This window comes from Chlorocebus sabaeus, chromosome 20 (assembly GCF_047675955.1).
Source record: "Chlorocebus sabaeus isolate Y175 chromosome 20, mChlSab1.0.hap1, whole genome shotgun sequence".
Taxonomy (NCBI): Eukaryota; Metazoa; Chordata; class Mammalia; order Primates; family Cercopithecidae; genus Chlorocebus; species Chlorocebus sabaeus.
The window spans coordinates 14,373,158-14,392,044 of record NC_132923.1 but is presented as its reverse complement, the minus strand read 5'-3'; the positions used below and the strand labels follow the sequence as shown (position 1 = coordinate 14,392,044).

Below are 18,887 nucleotides of genomic sequence, written 5' to 3'. Positions count from 1 at the left end.
CGGTTTTGATTGAGTTTCTTAGTCCTGAGTTCTAATTTGATTGCACTGTGGTCTGAGAGACAGTTTGTTATAATTTATGTTCTCTTACATTTGCTGAGGAGTGCTTTACTTCCAACTATGTGGTCAATTTTGGAAAAAGTGTGATATGCTGAGAAGAATGTATATTCTGTTGATTTGGGGTGGAGAGTTCTATAGATGTCTATTAGGTCTGCTTGCTGCAGAGATGAGTTCAATTCCTGGATATCCTTGTTAACTTTCTGTCTCGTTGATCTGTCTAATGTTGACAGTGGAGTGTTGAAGTCTCCCATTATTATTGTATGGGAGTCTAAGTCTCTTTGTAAGTCTCTAAGGACTTGCTTTATGAATCTGGGTGCTCCTGTATTGGGTGCATATATGTTTAGGATAGTTAGCTCTTCCTGTTGAATTGATCTCTTTACGATTATGTAATGGCCTTCTTTGTCTCTTTTGATCTTTGATGGTTTAAAGTCTGTTTCATCAGAGACTAGTATTGCAACCCCCGCTTTTTTTGTTCTCCATTTGCTTGGTAAATCTTCCTCCATCCCTTTATTTTGAGCCTATGTATGTCTCTGCGTGTGAGATGGGTCTCCTGAATACAGCAAACTGATGGGTCTTGACTCTTTATCCAGTTTGCCAGTCTGTGTCTTTTAATTGGAGCATTTAGTCCATTTACATTTAAGGTTAAGATTGTTATGTGTGAACTTGATCCTGCCATTATGATATTAACTGGTTATTTTGCTCGTTAGTTGATTTAGTTTCTTCCAAGCCTTGATGGTCTTTACATTTTGGCATGTTTTTGCAATGGCTGGTACCGGTTGTTCCTTTCCATGTTTAGTGCTTCCTTCAGGGTCTCTTGTAAGGCAGGCCTAGTGGTGACAAAATCTCTAAGCATTTGCTTATCTGTAAAGGATTTTATTTCTCCTTCACTTATGAAACTTAGTTTGGCTGGATATAAAATTCTGGGTTGAAAATTCTTTTCTTTAAGAATGTTGAATATTGGCCCCCACTCTCTTCTGGCTTGAAGAGTTTCTGCCGAGAGATCTGCTGTTAGTCTGATGGGCTTCCCTTTGTGGGTAACCCGACCTTTCTCTCTGGCTGCCCTTAAGATTTTTTCCTTCATTTCAACTTTGGTGAATCTGGCAATTATGTGTCTTGGAGTTGCTCTTCTCGAGGAGTATCTTTGTGGCGTTCTCTGTATTTCCTGGATTTGAATGTTGGCCTGCCCTACTAGGTTGGGGAAGTTCTCCTGGATGATATCCTGAAGAGTGTTTTCCAACTTGGTTCCATTTTCCCCCTCACTTTCAGGCACCCCAATCAGACGTAGATTTGGTCTTTTTACATAATCCCATACTTCTTGCAGGTTTTGTTCATTTCTTTTTCTTCTTTTTTCTTTTGGTTTCTCTTCTCGCTTCATTTCATTCATTTGATCCTCAATCGCTGACATTCTTTCTTCCAGTTGATCGAGTCGGTTACTGAAGCTTGTGCATTTGTCACGTATTTCTCGTGTCATGGTTTTCGTCTCTTTCATTTCGTTTATGACCTTCTCTGCATTAATTACTCTAGCCATCAATTCTTCCACTTTTTTTTCAAGATTTTTAGTTTCTTTGCACTGGGTACGTAATTCCTCCTTTAGCTCTGAGAAATTTGATGGACTGAAGCCTTCTTCTCTCATCTCGTCGAAGTCATTCTCCATCCAGCTTTGATCCGTTGCTGGCGATGAGCTGCGATCCTTTGCCGGGGGAGATGTGCTCTTATTTTTTGAATTTCCAGCTTTTCTGCCCTGCTTTTTCCCCATCTTTGTGGTTTTATCTGCCTCTGGTCTTTGATGATGGTGATGTACTGATGGGGTTTTGGTGTAGGTGTCCTTCCTGTTTGATAGTTTTCCTTCTAACAGTCAGGACCCTCAGCTGTAGGTCTGTTGGAGATTGCTTGAGGTCCACTCCAGACCCTGTTTCCCTGGGTACCAGCAGCAGAGGCTGCAGAAGATAGAATATTTCTGAACAGCGAGTGTACCTGTCTGATTCTTGCTTTGGAAGCTTCCTCTCAGGAGTGTACTCCACCCTGTGAGGTGTGGGGTGTCAGACTGCCCCTAGTGGGGGATGTCTCCCAGTTAGGCTACTCAGGGGTCAGGGACCCACTTGAGCAGGGAGTCTGTCCCTTCTCAGATCTCAACCTCCATGTTGGGAGATCCACTGCTCTCTTCAAAGCTGTCAGACAGAGTCATTTGCGTCTGCAGAGCTTTCTGCTGTGTTTGTTATTGTTTACTGTGCCCTGTCCCCAGAGGTGGAGTCTACAGAGACAGGCAGGTTTCCTTGAGCTGCTGTGAGCTCCACCCAGTTCGAGCTTCCCAGCAGCTTTGTTTACCTACTTAAGCCTCAGCAATGGCGGGCGCCCCTCCCCCAGCCTCGCTGCTGCCTTGCCGGTAGATCACAGACTGCTGTGCTAGCAATGAGGGAGGCTCCGTGGGTGTGGGACCCTCCTGGCCAGGTGTGGGATATGATCTCCTGGTGTGCCTGTTTGCCTAAAGCACAGTATTGGGGTGGGAGTTACCCGATTTTCCAGGTGTTGTGTGTCTCAGTTCCCCTGGCTAGGAAAAGGGATTCCCTTCCCCCTTGCACTTCCCAGGTGAGGCAATGCCTCACCCTGCTTCAGCTCTCGCTGTTCGGGCTGCAGCAGCTGACCAGCACCGATCGTCTGGCACTCCCCAATGAGATGAACCCAGTACCTCAGTTGAAAATGCAGAAATCACCGGTCTTTTGTGTTGCTCGCGCTGGGAGTTGGAGACTGGAGCTGTTCCTATTCGGCCATCTTGCTCCGCCCCCGGCCTTGTCCTTAAGGATATTATATTGATTGGGATTTCTCTCAGCCTCCTTAAGTTGTGTTTACCATTATTAAAATTAAGTGACATTCACTTGGATTAAGTGGTAATAAAAACAAGATGTGAGAATTTCTAGTGATTTTTGATCCCAAGCCTGGTATCACTGTTGGGACTTCATGTGTGCACTTGAAAACAAAACATGTACAATTGTTGCACTGGTTTGAAGATTTTAATGGTGAAAGCAACCTAATCAGTAATCAGTACCATATCTAGAAACCAATCTTGGAAATATGTGATTATGCTCTTTTAAAATAGCTGAAAAGAAGGCCGGGTGTGGTGGCTCATTCCTATAATTTTAGCACTTTGGGAGGTCAAGTCGGGCAGATCACTGAAGGCCAGAAGTTCAAGGCCAGAAGCCTGGCCAACATGGCAAAACCCTGTCTTTACTAAAAACACAAAAATCAGCTGGGCATGGTGGTGCCCACCTGTAATTCCAGTTACTCGGGAGGCTGAGGCAGGAGAATCCCTTGAACCCAGGACTCGAAGGCAGAGGTTGCAGTGAGCTGAGATCCTGCCAGTGTGCTCCAACCTGGGTAACAGAGGGAGATTCTGTCTCAAAATAAATAAATGAAATTGCGGGAAAAAAATGACTGTATGCTTATTCTCACTTTGTTCTTGTTTTGTTGTATAGTATTTAAATAAAAGGAGATTATTTATCCTCATACTGAATTTCCAAAACTGGTATTTGCATTTAGCATTTTGTTAAATGATGGAGAGAAAATTTAATTGTCTTACTTTGAAAAGTTTGGCATAGGTTCTGTCACATTTTTGATGCTTTCAATCACAGTTCTGTCATTAGAATGCTGGCAACTAGTTACATGCAAGGAGTATCCTAACCACTTTAATACAGTGGTTTGAAATGCTGCAGGCAGTAACTACTGGACACGAAATCACAGTATTTTTATTGGTGACATGAGAGAGAGAAATAGAACTTTCTGCACTACAAATGTCCTATTAACTAATCCTTGTGCTGTTAGCTTACAGGGCTTTCACTCCTGGGTCTGAAAAAGGCAACTTCTCCTGCTAAATCTTGAATATTGACACCAATTAATGCCTCATCTTTAGACCCTGGGGAAGGTGACAATTAAAATGAACTGCTTTCATGAGAAACGGAACCAGAAATTGAAACCATTCAATCCCTCTAGGCCCAACAATCCCACATGCCCCCTTTTCCACCTCATGCCCCCTCTTCTTCTAGACAGAAGAGGTGGGCACATGAGAATTGTAAGGCTGGAGTTTGAGGGATAAGTTTAATTCAGAGACTTTCTTTCTTTTCCTTTTTTTTTTTTTTTTTGTATTTTTGGTAGACACAATGTTTCACCATATTGCCCATGCTAGTCTCAAACTCCTAAGTTGAAGTGATCTGCCCACCCTGGCCTCTCAAATTCAGAGATTTTCTGTAAATTAGACATTACACTTGGGAGCACACTGATGCAAGGCCAGCATCTGGGCCCATGTATCGAAATATCAGGGTTTTCTAGAGCATTTATCTACTCTTTAGTTGAAAAGTATAAAAGGTTATGAAAAGTTTTTGGAACTCTTACCTCATGATCAAACTGATTATAATTAAATTTGTGTATAAGGTTTTATTAAAATTAGCTTTAACATGTTAATACACCACACAAAGGTAAAATTTCTCTTGATCAAAATGTTTGTGTAGTATTAATAATGGATAAAATATTTTTGTTTACTTTCAAAGTAAACTGCAGGGCAAAAGAAGGAAGGGGAAAGACAGATACACATGGCCTCATGTGGTCTTCATTAGCACTTACTGTTTAGAAAACTCAGCCTCCTTTCTAGCAAAGGGTGAACATTTTTGTTTTATCATTTTGTCAAAATGATTGACTATTCTAAGGTGACCTGTGATCCTATTTTGTGGTATCAAGTGTCTCAAAACTTTGATATCTGGCAAACTTTCTAAGAGTAAAGTTTCTAAATTCAGCCCTTTGGACCTCAAATTAACTTTTTGGATATTTTAGGTTCTTGAAGCTCAAGAGAGATATATTAAGCTTCTTAGGCTTATTTGTTACGCTAGAATTATGCACGAATCATTGTCAAATCTGAGGTGGCATTTCACTTCCTTTGGGTTCTGTTGACACAGATGTGTTGTTAATGTGTGTTCCAAGATTGTATGAGATTCCTAGAGTTCTGATATGCTGTCAGTAATAATTATGATTATTATGTTAAATTGTTACGTGCCACAGAAACAACCGAATTCCCTTGTCAACTGTGTCTATAACTATGGCTGTCCTAAGGCTTTTGTCATCCACAATTGTTGTTTTGCTTTGATTCTTCTCAAAAAGTGACTTATAATCAGTTAAGGTCCAGGCCTTGCTTCTTTGGGGGAAGTCCATAAAAAAGACTCTTGGATGCAGGTTTCTGGTAACTTTGGAGATCGTGCCATTGAACTAAAGAGAAAATTTCCAGGGCACTAATAGACAGGCTGATGTGTTCACAGAGATTACTAGCCCAGTATGATGCAGAGCAGGAATTGGTTGCATGGATTGAACTAATAGAGGACTGAAAAAAGTTTTTACGGCCTTTGTTTCAAACATTGTTGATTCTTCAGAGTCTGGAGAACTTGTTTCCTTTTGAGCTATTTATAGCCTGCAGCAATTGAGTAGAATAGTCTTCTAAACAGAATTTGAGGCATATTTTTTTCTCTCTGCTGAATTTCTCCAGAATTTGTAAACTGAGTATTCTTAACTCGTGACAATGTGTTTGTTTGCATAAGTTCAATAAGATTCTGTTTTCTTTTATAATGGGACACAGGTGAAGGAACTAATAATTTTCCCAGGGCTTTGCCTGAAATGGCATTGTGAAATGTTCCAGCAAAGCCCATTTAGGAAAGTCTATATGAACAATGATTCTTGCTGCACTTTGTGTGGGTAATCAGGCCAAGTGTAGGGGACTGAAGCTTCTTTTGCAGGTACATTCGTCCTACTGTATTTTGTCTTTAGTGGAAATGGGGGACTGGAGAGAGGAAGATTGTGTTTCAGGAGAAACTACAGTATTAGATAAACGTTTGATTCCTGGGTGGCCATGCGGTCACCCATGGTGTGGAGCTGCCCAGGATGCCCCTTCTCCACATGATGCAGCCAGAAAGATCGATGACCAGATTCCCCATGATTGAGGAACTGGCAAATAGAAAGTGGGGACTGAAATTGACCCAATAGTCCCACAGACAGTGTTTTTGGACAGACATAGAAATTGACCTTTCTGGTCTTACAGCTTGAAATTTACATTTGTTTTATCTGAGTTCCTTCCTCAGGAAAGGACCCTCAGGGCTCTCAAAAAGCATCATAGACCTGAAACTCAGCAGATCACAGCCTCCAATGAGATGTCAGTCCCCTCACTCATCATGAGTGCTTCCTCACCCTTTCCTAGTTCCTCTTTTCCCACCCACAATTATGTTTATTCCCTGCTACATAGACCCCTCACTTTAGTTGATCAGGGAGATTGATTCGAGACTGATCTCCCATCTCCTCAGCTGCAGCACCCAATTAAAGCCTTTTTCCTCAGCAATACTTGATGTCTCAATGATTGGCTTTCTGTGAACTGAGAAGCAGGGCCTCGACTGAACTCCTGGGCTTTCAGTAACAACACATGTGCACTTTTAAAGACTGCAATTGATGGATCATGAGATATTGAGAAATTGGAATGGCATCAACCTGGCCAATTTTGAGAAAACACACTGTGCTTAAATATCAGGGCCCTGTCTCTTGACCTCGACAGTATATGGCTGATTTTGAGTCATAGTAGGAGAGTATGGCCTGGTTTGAGTGTTTTATAGAAATGTACAACATGGCTGATTTCTTTTATTTTAAATCCAACAAATCTCCATTTCTGGTGAGAAAATTTTGTTAAAACCAACCAACCAAGCAAACATAGAAGTACATGAAGAAAAAAATAAAGGATTCCGTGCTTCCCAATCTCACTTGATTGCTGTCTTCTATTATATACTACAGGGAGGAAGGGGGCAATGTGCCCAGGAAGTACCATGTCCTGTTTTGACAATCATCTGACCTCCTTGGGCAACCAGAAAAGAAGGAAAGTATAAAGAAAATAACAGAAATTTTACAGCTATTTCATCTCTGGGCTGGGCACGGTGGCTCACACCTTGGGGCAAGTGAATCACTTGAGGTCAAGAGTTCGAGAGCAGCCTGGCCAACATGGGGAAACCTCATCTCTACTAAATATACAAAATTTAGCCCGGCATGGTGGCCAGTGCTTACAATCTCAGATACCGGGGATTACAATCAGCTGAACCCGACAAGATGGAGGTTGCAGTGAGGGGAGATCCCCCACTGCCACTGCACTGCACTCCAGCCTGAGCAACAGAAGAGACTCTGTCTCAACGAAAAGAAAGAAAAAAAGAAAGAAAGAAAGAAAGAAGGAAGGAAGGAAGGAAAGAAAGAAAGGGGAAAAAAAAGAAAAGAAAAGAAAGAGAAATTTCATCTCGGCACAGGAAACTGCGACCGAGGCTTTAAGGAAAGAAAGAAAGAGAGAGAGAGAGTTAGAGAGAGAGAAAGGGAGAAAAGGAGAGAGAGAAAGAGAGAGAGGAAGGGAGGGTAGGAAGGAAGGAATTTCACCTCGGCACAGGTAACTCTATGACCGAGGCTTCAAGGGCTCTTCTCTGGCCCTAAACCCACAGTGGATTTTGCCTCATTTTCCGAGATGCAAATGAAATGATAGAAGTCGATCAAAGGAGAGGGCAGAGAAGAAGCAAGAAGGGTGGCTCCTTCCTGCAGGTCCACCTTCCTCAAGTGTTGCTTGTGGGATCAAAAGAAATGCCTTGACATGGGTGGGTGGGAACTATTGCTACTTATTAGGAATTCAGACTACTGCTGCAACCTTCCACTGTGTGGTTCCATGGTGTAATGGTAAGCACTCTGGACTCTGAATCCAGTGATCCGAGTTCGAGCCTCGGTGGGACCTTACTGTTTAATCAGGATGGTAGTGCCGTCTTTTACTCCCTAAATGGAATGGGGATTCCGCTGACGTTCAGAAGCTCTGCGCTGAAGGCCTCCGTGTTCCTTCTGCTACCTCTGTCGGGGCCTCGCGATGTCGCCCGTGTTCTTCGTCCCCTCTTCCTCTTCCTCTTCAGTGTTACGGGTCCCAGAAACCGGGTTCTCACAGTGGCCCCGACCACAGCGAAATCGATGAATCATCCAGTCGCGGCGACCGAACCTGCAGGGTACCCTTCCTGTGCCAGCCTCCTGGCACCCAGCAATCGGAGGCCCGGATCCCTACGCCAGGGACCCAGCGACCCAGCAAGTCCCCACCCCCTCTCAGGGCGACTCGGGGTGAGAGGTCTCCTCCACCAAAAAGGCTGCCGCCCCTCAATCCTAGACCCCGAGATTCCTTCCGCCCGGGAAATCTCCTAATGGCACCCATTGTCATTTTGGAAAGTAAACGGTGGCGTGAGAAATGTTGATGGGGTTAGCTCAGTCATTGGAGATTGTGTCTCAGTTTAGGGTCTATGGTTCGAAACTTAACTTGGGAGTAGCACTGTTTTATTCAGATGGCCCCTCTGATTCTGAATGTTAATTTATTCTGTTCTTCATATTCAGATTTTTATGCCGAATTTCTAGCTCCTACGTTTCCATTGCGGGCCCTAGAAGTCGCTGTTTCACTAAGCTTTGGAACCTGACTCCAGGGGATCTATTCTTTCCTCCCAGGATCTCAGCCGGAAAGAGAAATCTGCGCGGCGGCCTCTTCCAGCGCGCGGGCTGGGAGAGCGGGTTCTGATCCTCGGTCGCCCCGGCCAAGCTCCCTCAGGGCCACGGGAAAGAGGAACCTGAGCAGCTCTGAGGGGCGAGTCTCTGACGGTGGGGCTCCCCGTCGTCCTGTCAGGACCCTGCCCCAAAGTCTTGCCTTAGGGCGCTACCACAGTTAAAAAACGTTCTCTCCTGCTCTTCAGAGCACTTGGGATAAGGCTCCTGATGGGTCTTGGGAATGAACTAAGATGTCGCTCCAGGCACTCAGGACCATCCCTCTGATTTTCATATTTTGGGGCTGAGGGCATTTATGAAGGACTGAAAAACACCACAGTCTTTGAGGGTCTCCGTTTGGAGGACGAGGGGGTGGGAGAGGACATCTTCTTGGTCCTTGGAGTGGACTGGCAGGCAAGAAAACACACAAACTCCGTTTCCCCTTGCAGGCTGGACTGTAGGGCCTGGGATGGAAAATGGGACAAAGCCTAACAGTATTTATGTAGAGTTTGGCTGCATGCATTAAAACTTGTTATCCCTAGAGGTAAGTGTAGGAAGGGACCAGGGCTCTGCTGTTCACCACCAGCTTTGCAGCATATGTAAATTTGACAACAGTGTATAGTGCATAAAAATTCATTCCTGTTTACAAATAATTGATCACAACCAGTTACAGGTTTCTTTATCCCTTCTCCACTTCCACTGATTCACTTGACTAGCCTTACAGGAAAAAAAATTATTTGTAAATATAATATTGTTTCAGTTGATCCTCAGTCCACCTGTTCCCCATCAGCTAAAAGTAGTTGGAACAACAGGTGTGCACCACATGCTGGGCTCATTTTTGTATTTTCAGTAGAGACAGGGTTTTGCCATATTGGCCAGGCAGCTCTTGAATGCCTGGACTCAAGTGATCTGCCTTCCTGGGCCTTCCTGCTCCTCCCTGCTGGGATTACAGCCGTCAGCCACCCTACTTGGCCATCATATTTTGAATTTAAATATTTTGTAGTCATCACTCTTCAAAGATTCTGGGTTTTGTTGCATGTGCATGATGGGGTTCAGGACATGCTACTCCAAAATATAACATCTTGGGGTACTGAATATTTTATGTTTAATTAATTTGAATAAACAATAGAAGTAGGAAGGTCACTGTCACCCTCCCCCTGCCCTTCTTCCCTGAAGTCAATTATAAGACCCTTACATGAGAGGTGTCCTCTCTGTACCCAGAGGAAAGGTGCATTCTGGAGTCTGAAGACTCAGGGACAAGGAAGAGCCTGAACACAGGCCTGGCTACATTTTCCCCAGTTTGTTACTGTTAGATCATAGTTTTATTGTCTTATCATACTTCTCCATGACCATCCATTCTTCAATAAAACTACTGTTAAAAACAAAAACAAAAAAAAACAAAAAAAAACCCCTGAGGTTTAGCTGTTTCCATGGGCCCTCATTTCCTTTGGAAGGTGCTCCTGTCATGTAAGACTTACATTAAATAAATACATATGCTCTTCTCTTGTTAGTCTGTCTTTTGCTGTAAGGGTCTCTGTAGTGAACCTAGGCTGGGTGAGGAAAAGTCCTATTTCCTCCCCTACATGTAGAAATGTCTTCCACTGTAAAACTATAAAAATTTTATTGGGGCAGATTCGAAGCAAGAAGTTGAATCATTATTCCCCTCTGGATGAGCTGAACAGATAAGCTAATAAACTCCCATCTCCTCCCAGATAGAAATACTTCTCTAGCTCATTCCCTGAAGCTCCTTGAGGGTCAAACCTGCCGGAGATTAAGGGGCCTGACTGGGATCTCCCAGCCCAGGAGGTTACTGCTGGTGAGAGGATTACTGCAGTCTCCCTGGGAGGGTGCACGGCCACTGTAAAGTATCACTGCTGTAACTTCAGTACAAATGGTTTTTGTCACATCTGCTCTTTGTGCAGTGTTGCAGGCAAAATACAAGAGCTAACATGCACATGAGTAACATATGCACATCATCAACTGTGCCTGAATCACAAAGTGCCACATGTCACGCACAGTTGATGATGTGCATATGTTTACTCATTTATTCCTTACTTCAGGCAGAGGTCACACCATCACTTTCATCTTCCATATGAGAAAACTGAGATGCACAAAGACGTTACGTGACCTGCCCAGGGTCACTCAGCCAGCAAAGGAGGATTTGAAAGCAGGAATTTGAAGTGAAGGCAGCCTGGCTCCAGAGGACATTCTCAGAACCACTGCGTTTTTACTGCTCCTAACAAAACCACCCTTGCAAAAATTATGACAATGAGAAAAACCTGGCATAGGAAAACTATGACTGTGAAAGAAATCTGACCTGACTGACCGCATCTTGCTTCTAACCTCTGAGCTGCCCTTGACCATTCCTGGGCATAGGCCAGGCTGTGAGAGGAGTTTAGTTCCAAGTCTAAGTCTGAAACAAAGATGATTGCCCCTTCCTGAGACAAACCCCTTCCTATCTTGGGGATCAGAACTCCTTAGCAAAGCTAACAAATTAGGCACGAGATTAGAAATTATGGCTCAGGAGCCACACAGCCAGAAGTCACGTGATTCCTAAGCTCCCCAACTGTGCCTTTATATGACATTATTAGTGTCAAACCTAAGATTGGTGTTTAAGATATTTTTCAGACTCTGCCTTATGATGGACTAGCTGGTGCCACTCAGACCAGTAAACTGGCTCATCTGGTCTGGTGGCCCCCATCCAGGGACTGACTCCATGCAAGTAAACAAGCTCTTACACCCTGTGATTTCCATCCCCAACCCAACCAATCAGCTTTGCCCATTCCTAGCCCCCTGCCTGCCAAACTATCCTTAAAAAAACAAAAAACAAAAACAAACAAACAAAAAACAAAACAAAACAAAAAAACCCTAGTCTCTGAATTCGGGGGGAGGCAGATTTGAGTAATAATAAATCCCTGTCCTAGTCCCTCAGCTGTGTCTGCATTTATTAAATTCTTTCTCTGTTGTAGAAAACCTGCTGTTCTCAGCTCCATTGGTTTATCTGGGCAACAGGCAAGATAAACCTACTGGGCAGTTACACTAATAAAAGAGAAACACAAATGGTAAGCATGCTTGAAAAGAAATCTGTGTATTTCTTTTGAAGAAACACAAAAGGAGGAGGAACGATAAGACAGGCAATACACTGTACTAAATATTTTTGTGATTCTCCTGCCTCCTTCATATCCTTCTTGTCCCAACAACTTCTCCCCAGAAACCTTCAACTTAAACATGATTCCTGCCAGAACTGGGTTTGTCCTTCCCTTTACATTTTCCTCTCACCTGCCCCACACCCCTTCCAAATCTAATCTGTTCTTTCACTTCCAGGTCATTGAGGATTTTCCATTTAAAAATATAAAAATTCATTAAGAGGAAAATAACTGGTCATCCATATTCACACCTCCTGGAATTAACTACTGTTAACATATCTATATATTTTTCTTCCAAATCATTTTTAAGCTATTGCCTTTTTTTAAAAAAAAAAGTATACATGCTAAGCATAGACTGTACTAACAGTAGAGAAAATGTAAACATATGTAAAATTCTTGATCACCTAAAGTTCAAAAATAACTTCTCATAACATTCGGGCAACACTGGAGTCGTGGTATTGTGGTATATCTACAGAGAGAAGAATGTATATTTTAGCTAGACTATCCCCCCCAGGCCCCATGAAAGAAAAAATAAGAAAAAATAATAAAGAAGGATATATATACCTGAAAAAATTGCAAAATAATAAAAAATATATATTTAAAAATATATAAATATATATTAAATATAATTATATATTTAAATAAATATAAGCATATATGTATGCTTTTATAAAATTGAGCTTAGACTTTATTTTTATTTTACCAATATTCCATTTAATAATGCATCAACTTAACTGCAGACAAAGAGACGGAAACAGAAATGAAGGAATTCCTCAACTCCCTAGCACAGTTAGAGAGACATTTTTCTAAAGGAATCCTCTAAGGTACGGTAAACATACACTAAATTGAGTAGAAGACATTAAGATTTGGAGTGGTTTTCTTATTCTTTTTTACAACCAAGTTGAGTAAGGTGTGAGCTGACTATGGTACAACGCATCCATTTCAAGTTTGATGACGTGTCTATTACTCTAAAAAGTCCTCTTGTGCCCTTTGCAGTCAGTCCCGCCTCCCCCGCGACCCCAGCAATCAATGATGTAGTTTCTGTCACTATACAGGTTAGTTTCACCTGTTCTAGAAATTCACCTTGATGGCGCCACACAGGATGCCCTCTTCATCACTCGGCATAATGTTTTTGAGATTATCCATGCCATCTCATGTTTCGTAACGTGTCCCATTTTATTGCTGGGTAGTTCGGGTAGCTGGGGTAGATCGCAGCGCATTCTGCCGACAGGTGAGACTGCGGTTCTGACTTGCGGGCCTCCGTGAACATGAGCAAGGGCACCTGGACGCGGGGAGAGCCCTCCCATTCCCCTACAGAAAGCAAGCGTGTTGTGTCTACAACCGAACGGGGACACTGCTTTCATCCCTAAGAACAGCACCAAAGGCCCTGCTTTCATCCCAGAGAACAGCACGCGACTGCGTAGTTTCTACCTGGCTCTATGAGGTGAGAACACGTTCCCCGCCAGCACAGAAATGCCACAAACTCCTGTGGGGGCTGCGGTTAGAAGCAGAGGCTGTGTGAAGGGTGACTCTGGGGGCTACTAAGAAACACGAAGGTTTTCACAGAGCGTTAGAACCCAAGAGACTGGAGACAATGAGGCAATATCTGCAAAAAGGAGCCCCACGTAGAAAGGGAAGAGAAGTACCCTGCAGCCACTTAGCTTGTGTTAAACAAGCTCACGACAAGGGCGGACAGGACGGTAACACGGTACTTTCTCTGCTCACTTTTTGCACTACAAGATTTCAGCGGAAAGCACTAACTTAGTCCCCTACTACCACAAGGTATGCAGTCGAATTTGTCACATTTGGAGAAAACGCGAGGATCAGCATGTGGGGAGTGCAATGGAAAAGCCTTGTTCTGGCAAAACCGCCTTCAGGACGTTATCTTCTCTGCCAGGTAAGTATGAGTTTACAAACCTCCGCCCTGCCACAGCCCCACACGCCTCACCCTTTACACGCACGGTCACTTGCCACGCGCACCCCCGAGCCCTACTAGCCCTGACACACAGCTGGGACTCTCAGGTCCGACTAGCGGTCCTGGACTCGCTCCCACAGCACGGGAACTCCTTCGTGGCGAAGCAGCCGGTGGCGAAGCGGCAGCCCCTGCGCTGCCTCATCTACATAGAAGTCTCCCTCTCCGTGATGTCACCAACAGTGTCTTTCCCGTCCTAGTCTGCTTTTCCACCCCATCTTCCGCCACTCAGCCGAACAACTTGCTGCCAGAGCCTGCGGGGGCAGTGACCTCTGCCTCTCCTTCCTTTCTCTCCCTTCTCCGCCCCTGATCTTTCCAAAGAAGCGGGTGTTTCTGTTGTAGTTTTTTGTTTTGAGCCGGAGTCTCGCTCTGTCGCCCAGGCTGGAATGCAGTCGCATGGTCTCTGCTCACTGCAACCTCCGCCTCCCGAGTTGAAGCGATTCTCCTGCCTCAGGCTTCTGCGTTGCTGGGATTACAGGAGCACGCCACCAAGCCCTGCTAATTTTTGTGTTTTTAGTAGAGACGGGGTTTCACCATGTTGGTCAGGATGATCTCGAACTCCTAACCTCAGGTGATCCGCCGGCCTCGGCCTCCCAAAGTGCTGGGATTACAGGTGTGAGCCATCACTGCCTGCCCAGAAGCTGGTTCTTAGCCTGTGTTGCCGAGGACCTCTTTGGCGGACCGTTGGAGCCTGTCCACGGTTCTTCAAACAATGGCTTGAAATGCGCAGACTAAAACATGTAGGATTACACAAGAAACTGGTTCTCTTCACATCGTTATTCTTGTGATGTAGCATTCTACTTGAAATTGGAAGCTGTTCAATATCAGAGAGAAACCATATCTATGAAACTAGAGAGGCTGCTCAGATGACTGCATACCAGCCATCCTTTCTTGTTTTACCACTAGCACTGTTATAAAGACGGTGGTCCAATTTCATGAATCTTGTAGGGTGTTTTCAAATACAGCAATGTACAGATATGCTGCCAGCAGAGCACACTGGACACTCAGGCATGGTGCTGGAGTGTGTCATCTCTTCCACAGCCTTCTCTGGACCTTAACACTTACCTCATGTTAGCACTTTATATTCTGCAAAAACAGAAACAAAGTGGTCCAAATTTGGAGGAAAAAAAAATTGAGGGGAAATTTTATTTGAGGTGCTTGACTGATTACGTTCAATCTGTAGAATACAACTCCAAACTCGGACAATACTCCATAGACTCCAAATCTATCAGACCAGTTTTTCCTGTCCTTTACTTTCATATAAATCGAATCATAAAGTATGTAGTGGGTTTTGGGGGAGTATAACTACCCAATGGGTTCACATTGCCTGCTGCCTAGACAGAACCAATTTATCTAGACAGGGGAATTGCAATAAAGAAAGTTATTCATCCAGAGCCGGCTGTGTGGGAGACCAGTTTTATCATTACTCAAATCAGTCTTCCCGAGCATTCTGGGACCAGAGTTTTTAAGGATAATTTGGTGGGTGGGGGCCAGTGAGTTGGGAGTCTGATTGGTCAGGTCGGAGATGAACTCAGAGGGAGCTAAAGCATCTTCTTGAGCTGGGTCAGTTCCTAGGTGGGGGCCACAAGGTCAGATGAGCTAGTTTATCCATCTGGGTGGTGCCAGCTGATGCATTGAGTGTGGGGTCTGCAAAATATCTCACACACTGATCTTATGTTTTACAATAGTGATTTGATCCCCAGGAACAATTTGGGGAGGTTTAGAATCTTGTAACCTGGAGGCTGCATGACTCCTAAACCATCATTTCTAATTTTGTGGCTAATTTGTTAGTCCTGCAAAGGCAGTCTAGTCCCTGGGTAGGAAGGGGATTTGTTTTGGGAAAGGGCTATTATCATCTTTGTTTCACGGCTAAACCATAAACTAAGTTCCTCTCAAAGTTATTTTGGCCTGTGCCCAGGATTGAACAAGGACAGCTTGGACGTTGGAAGCAAGATGGAATCAGTTAGGTCGGATCTCTTTTGCTGTGATAATTGTCCCAGTTGTAATTTTTGCAAAGTTGGTCTCAGGAGCAGAGGCATAGGTTTGACTTCTTTCACTCAGTCTTACATCTAAGAATTGTTCATGTTATTCATGTGGTTATTTGTTTCTGGGTGTATTCCTTTGTATGAATATAGACCAACTTATTTATTTATTCTACTGTTGCTGAACATGTTGACCTAAAAGAAAGAGGCTGAAGCACAGAATATAATTTAGAGTTAACTTGAGCCAACATGAAGACAGCTGCCTGGAAGACTCACACCCAAAGAATCTTGGATCTGAGCTCCCTTTGGCCTTTGTCACAAGCAGGTTTTTAAAGGTCAACAGGGAGGATGCACGATGGGCTGATAGAAAGGTGCCTGTCCGGAATTCTCATTGGTTTTCAGAAATAGCATTGATGAGAGCTTGGCTATCCGTTGTTATACGGCGTGGAATATAGTGTTTGGTGTGGCATTATTAGATTAATTTACAGCTACCTGGGGTGATAGCAAGCAGTTCCAACAGATGAATACATAGCTCAAAAGGAAGGAAGAAGAAAGTGGTTGCTGTCTTGATTTAATGTCTCTCTGATCATGTGAAGTGGCTCACATTCCTCAGATAAAAATTCTTTTAAAAATCTTTCTTCTTGAAAGCACTGATGATCAAAAGCTCAGCCAAGGTGTCCCTCTTTGCCAGGAAGGCTCATTCCCAGATGATCTTTCCCAGGCTGAGGGCGGGGGAGGAAATGAGAGAGAGACCTCAGTTAAGTCTACAGCTGTCACTTGTTGAATCATCTCTAGTCTTCAGATACCATAAAATCACTTTTCTCAGAAGTAAAACAGGAAATATATAACATTAATAATTTGAATAGAGCACATATAATGCACACAAGAATGAGATTCACAAAGAGAATCTGTATGCCAGAATAGTAAGGGAACCTATTCCTATTCCATTAGGGAGCCAACTAAAAACATCAGGGAAAACATCACATCCCAGTTCTTCTTTCATGATTTCTTGTAGCCAAATGACTTCTAATTTTTTTCTAGATGAAGTTCTACTTCATGGAAAGTATTTATATATGGATACGCAACAAGACGTTGTAACCAGCACACATCCACCTCCCTGATCAGCTAAATCTATCATCTAAAGCCGGCTGCGGAGGCTGCTGTGGCTGCGGCTCTCCCCTTGTGTGTTCTGGGCTGTGTTGTATTAAGTGGAAGAGGAGGTTGTGGGCAAGCGTTGTGCAGAGATCACAACCAGGTGGGCAGGGGGCTGCTCTCTCCACACTATCAGTTGACAATGTACAATTCCTTTTATGAACTCTTGTAAGTGCTGCTGTATCTACCCATTTTGTTTTGTTTTGTTTTGTTTTGTTTTGTTTTGTTTTGTTTGAGACAGACTCTTTCTCTGTCTCCCAGGCTGGGGTGCAGTGGCATGATCTTGGCTCACTGCAACCTCTGCCTCCTGGGTTCAAGCAATTCTGCCACAGCCTCTCAAGTTGCTAGGACTTCAGGCACATGCCACTGTGCCCAGCTAATTTTTGTATTTTTAGTAGAGACTGGGTTTCACTGTGTTGGCCAGGCTGGTCTCAAACTCCTGACCTCAGGTGATCCACCCACCTCGGCTGCCCAAAGTGCTGGGATTACAGGCGTGAGCTACCGCGCCCAGATTCTACCCATTTTTAAATAAGGCTAATAGTGTCTTTGAAAATATATATCATCTAAAGTGATGCAATTATCTAGTACAACCTTAGCCCGTGAATAAATAGCCTTTTGTTGAGCTGTGAAAGAGGCTACAGTTTCATCAGCAATATTTCTTTCTTTCTTTCTTTTGTTTTTCTTTCTTTCTTTCTTTCTTTCTTTCTTTCTTTCTTTCTTTCTTTCTTTCTTTCTTTCTTTCTTTCTTTTTTTTTTAAGACACGGTCTTGCTATGTTGCCCAGGCTAGATTGCAGTGGTGCAGTCTCGGCTCATGGCAGTCTCAACCTCCCTTGCTCAAACAATCCTCCCACTTCAACCTCCCAAATAACTGGGACTACAGACGTGCACCACTATGCCTGGCTAATTTTGGTTTGTGTTTGTTTGTTTGTTTTGTTTGTTTGTTAAGAGATAGGGTCTCGCTATCTTGCTCAGGATGGTCCCAAATTCCTGAGCTCAAGCAATCCTCCCACCCGAGCCTCTCAAAGTGCTGGGATTATGAGCATAGGCCACCAAACCTGGACTCTTTATTTTTCTTTCAGAGAGATGGAGTGGCTCTGTCACCCAGGCTGGAGTGCAGTGTTGCCATCATAGCTCACTGCAGCCTGGAACTCCTGGGTTTAAATGATCCTTCCACCTCAGCCTCTGAATCACTAGGATTATAGGGCAGAGCCACCATGCCCAGTTTTTATCAGCAATGTTACCTGAGGCTAAAGAAGGATTTCTAACCATGGGAAGAAACATCTCATCAAAGCAAAAGGGTGCTCCCCCAAAAATGTATGGAGCTACTTTCTTAATGGCCAGGCAGATAATTAGCAAATTTTCCCCCAACAGGATCTTCATCTATTAATAAAATAGAGTGGTGGGCATGCCTAGTGAAAAGTTTGAGGATACTTTTCCAATTTTTTTGTTTGTTTGTTTTGTTGGTTGCTTGGTCGTTTTTTTGAGATGGAGTCTTGCTCTGTCTCCTAGGCTGAAGTACAGTGGCATGACCTTGGCTCACTGCAACATCTGCCTCCTGGGTTCAAGTGATTCTCCTACCTCAGCTTCCTGAGTAGCTGGGAGTACATGTGAACACCACCATACCCAGATAATTTTTGTATTTTCAGTAGAGATGGGATTCCACAATGTTGGCCAGGCTGATCTGGAACCCGTGACCACAGGTGATCCACCTGCCTCGGTTTTGCCATTCATCCAATGTTGAGTTTCTTCAGAGCTATATATAGGGGTGACCAAATATCCTAAAAGACATTGCACTTCATCATGCCATGCCTTTAGATATTTAAGGGCCATGGATGGTGATCTCCTCCAGAGACAAAATAAATGCTGGTGCAGAACAGGTAAGTGTAGTATAATTTGGGTACATCAGCTTTTGGCATTTAAACCATGGTCAGACATGTTAGAGGAAGAGGGCAGGTTGCATCCTGATAGCAGGAGGGAGTGTTTTTCTCTTAACTTTCCAATAGCATCATGGTGTTCACCACTGA

General features: G+C 43.7%; 2 non-coding genes across 2 annotated transcripts; one reads left to right on the top strand and one right to left on the bottom strand.

Annotated features, from left to right (window-relative positions):
- Nucleotides 1-7,762: 7,762 nt before the first annotated feature.
- TRNAQ-CUG (transfer RNA glutamine (anticodon CUG)) lies at nt 7,763-7,834 on the top strand. Its single transcript has one exon. It is a non-coding gene; the product is annotated as a tRNA-Gln (tRNA).
- A 5,666-nt stretch (nt 7,835-13,500) lies between these two features.
- On the bottom strand, nt 13,501-13,661 carry LOC119624687 (U1 spliceosomal RNA). The gene has a single exon (XR_005240836.2). It is a non-coding gene; the product is annotated as a U1 spliceosomal RNA (small nuclear RNA).
- Between the last annotated feature and the right edge of the window lie 5,226 nt (nt 13,662-18,887).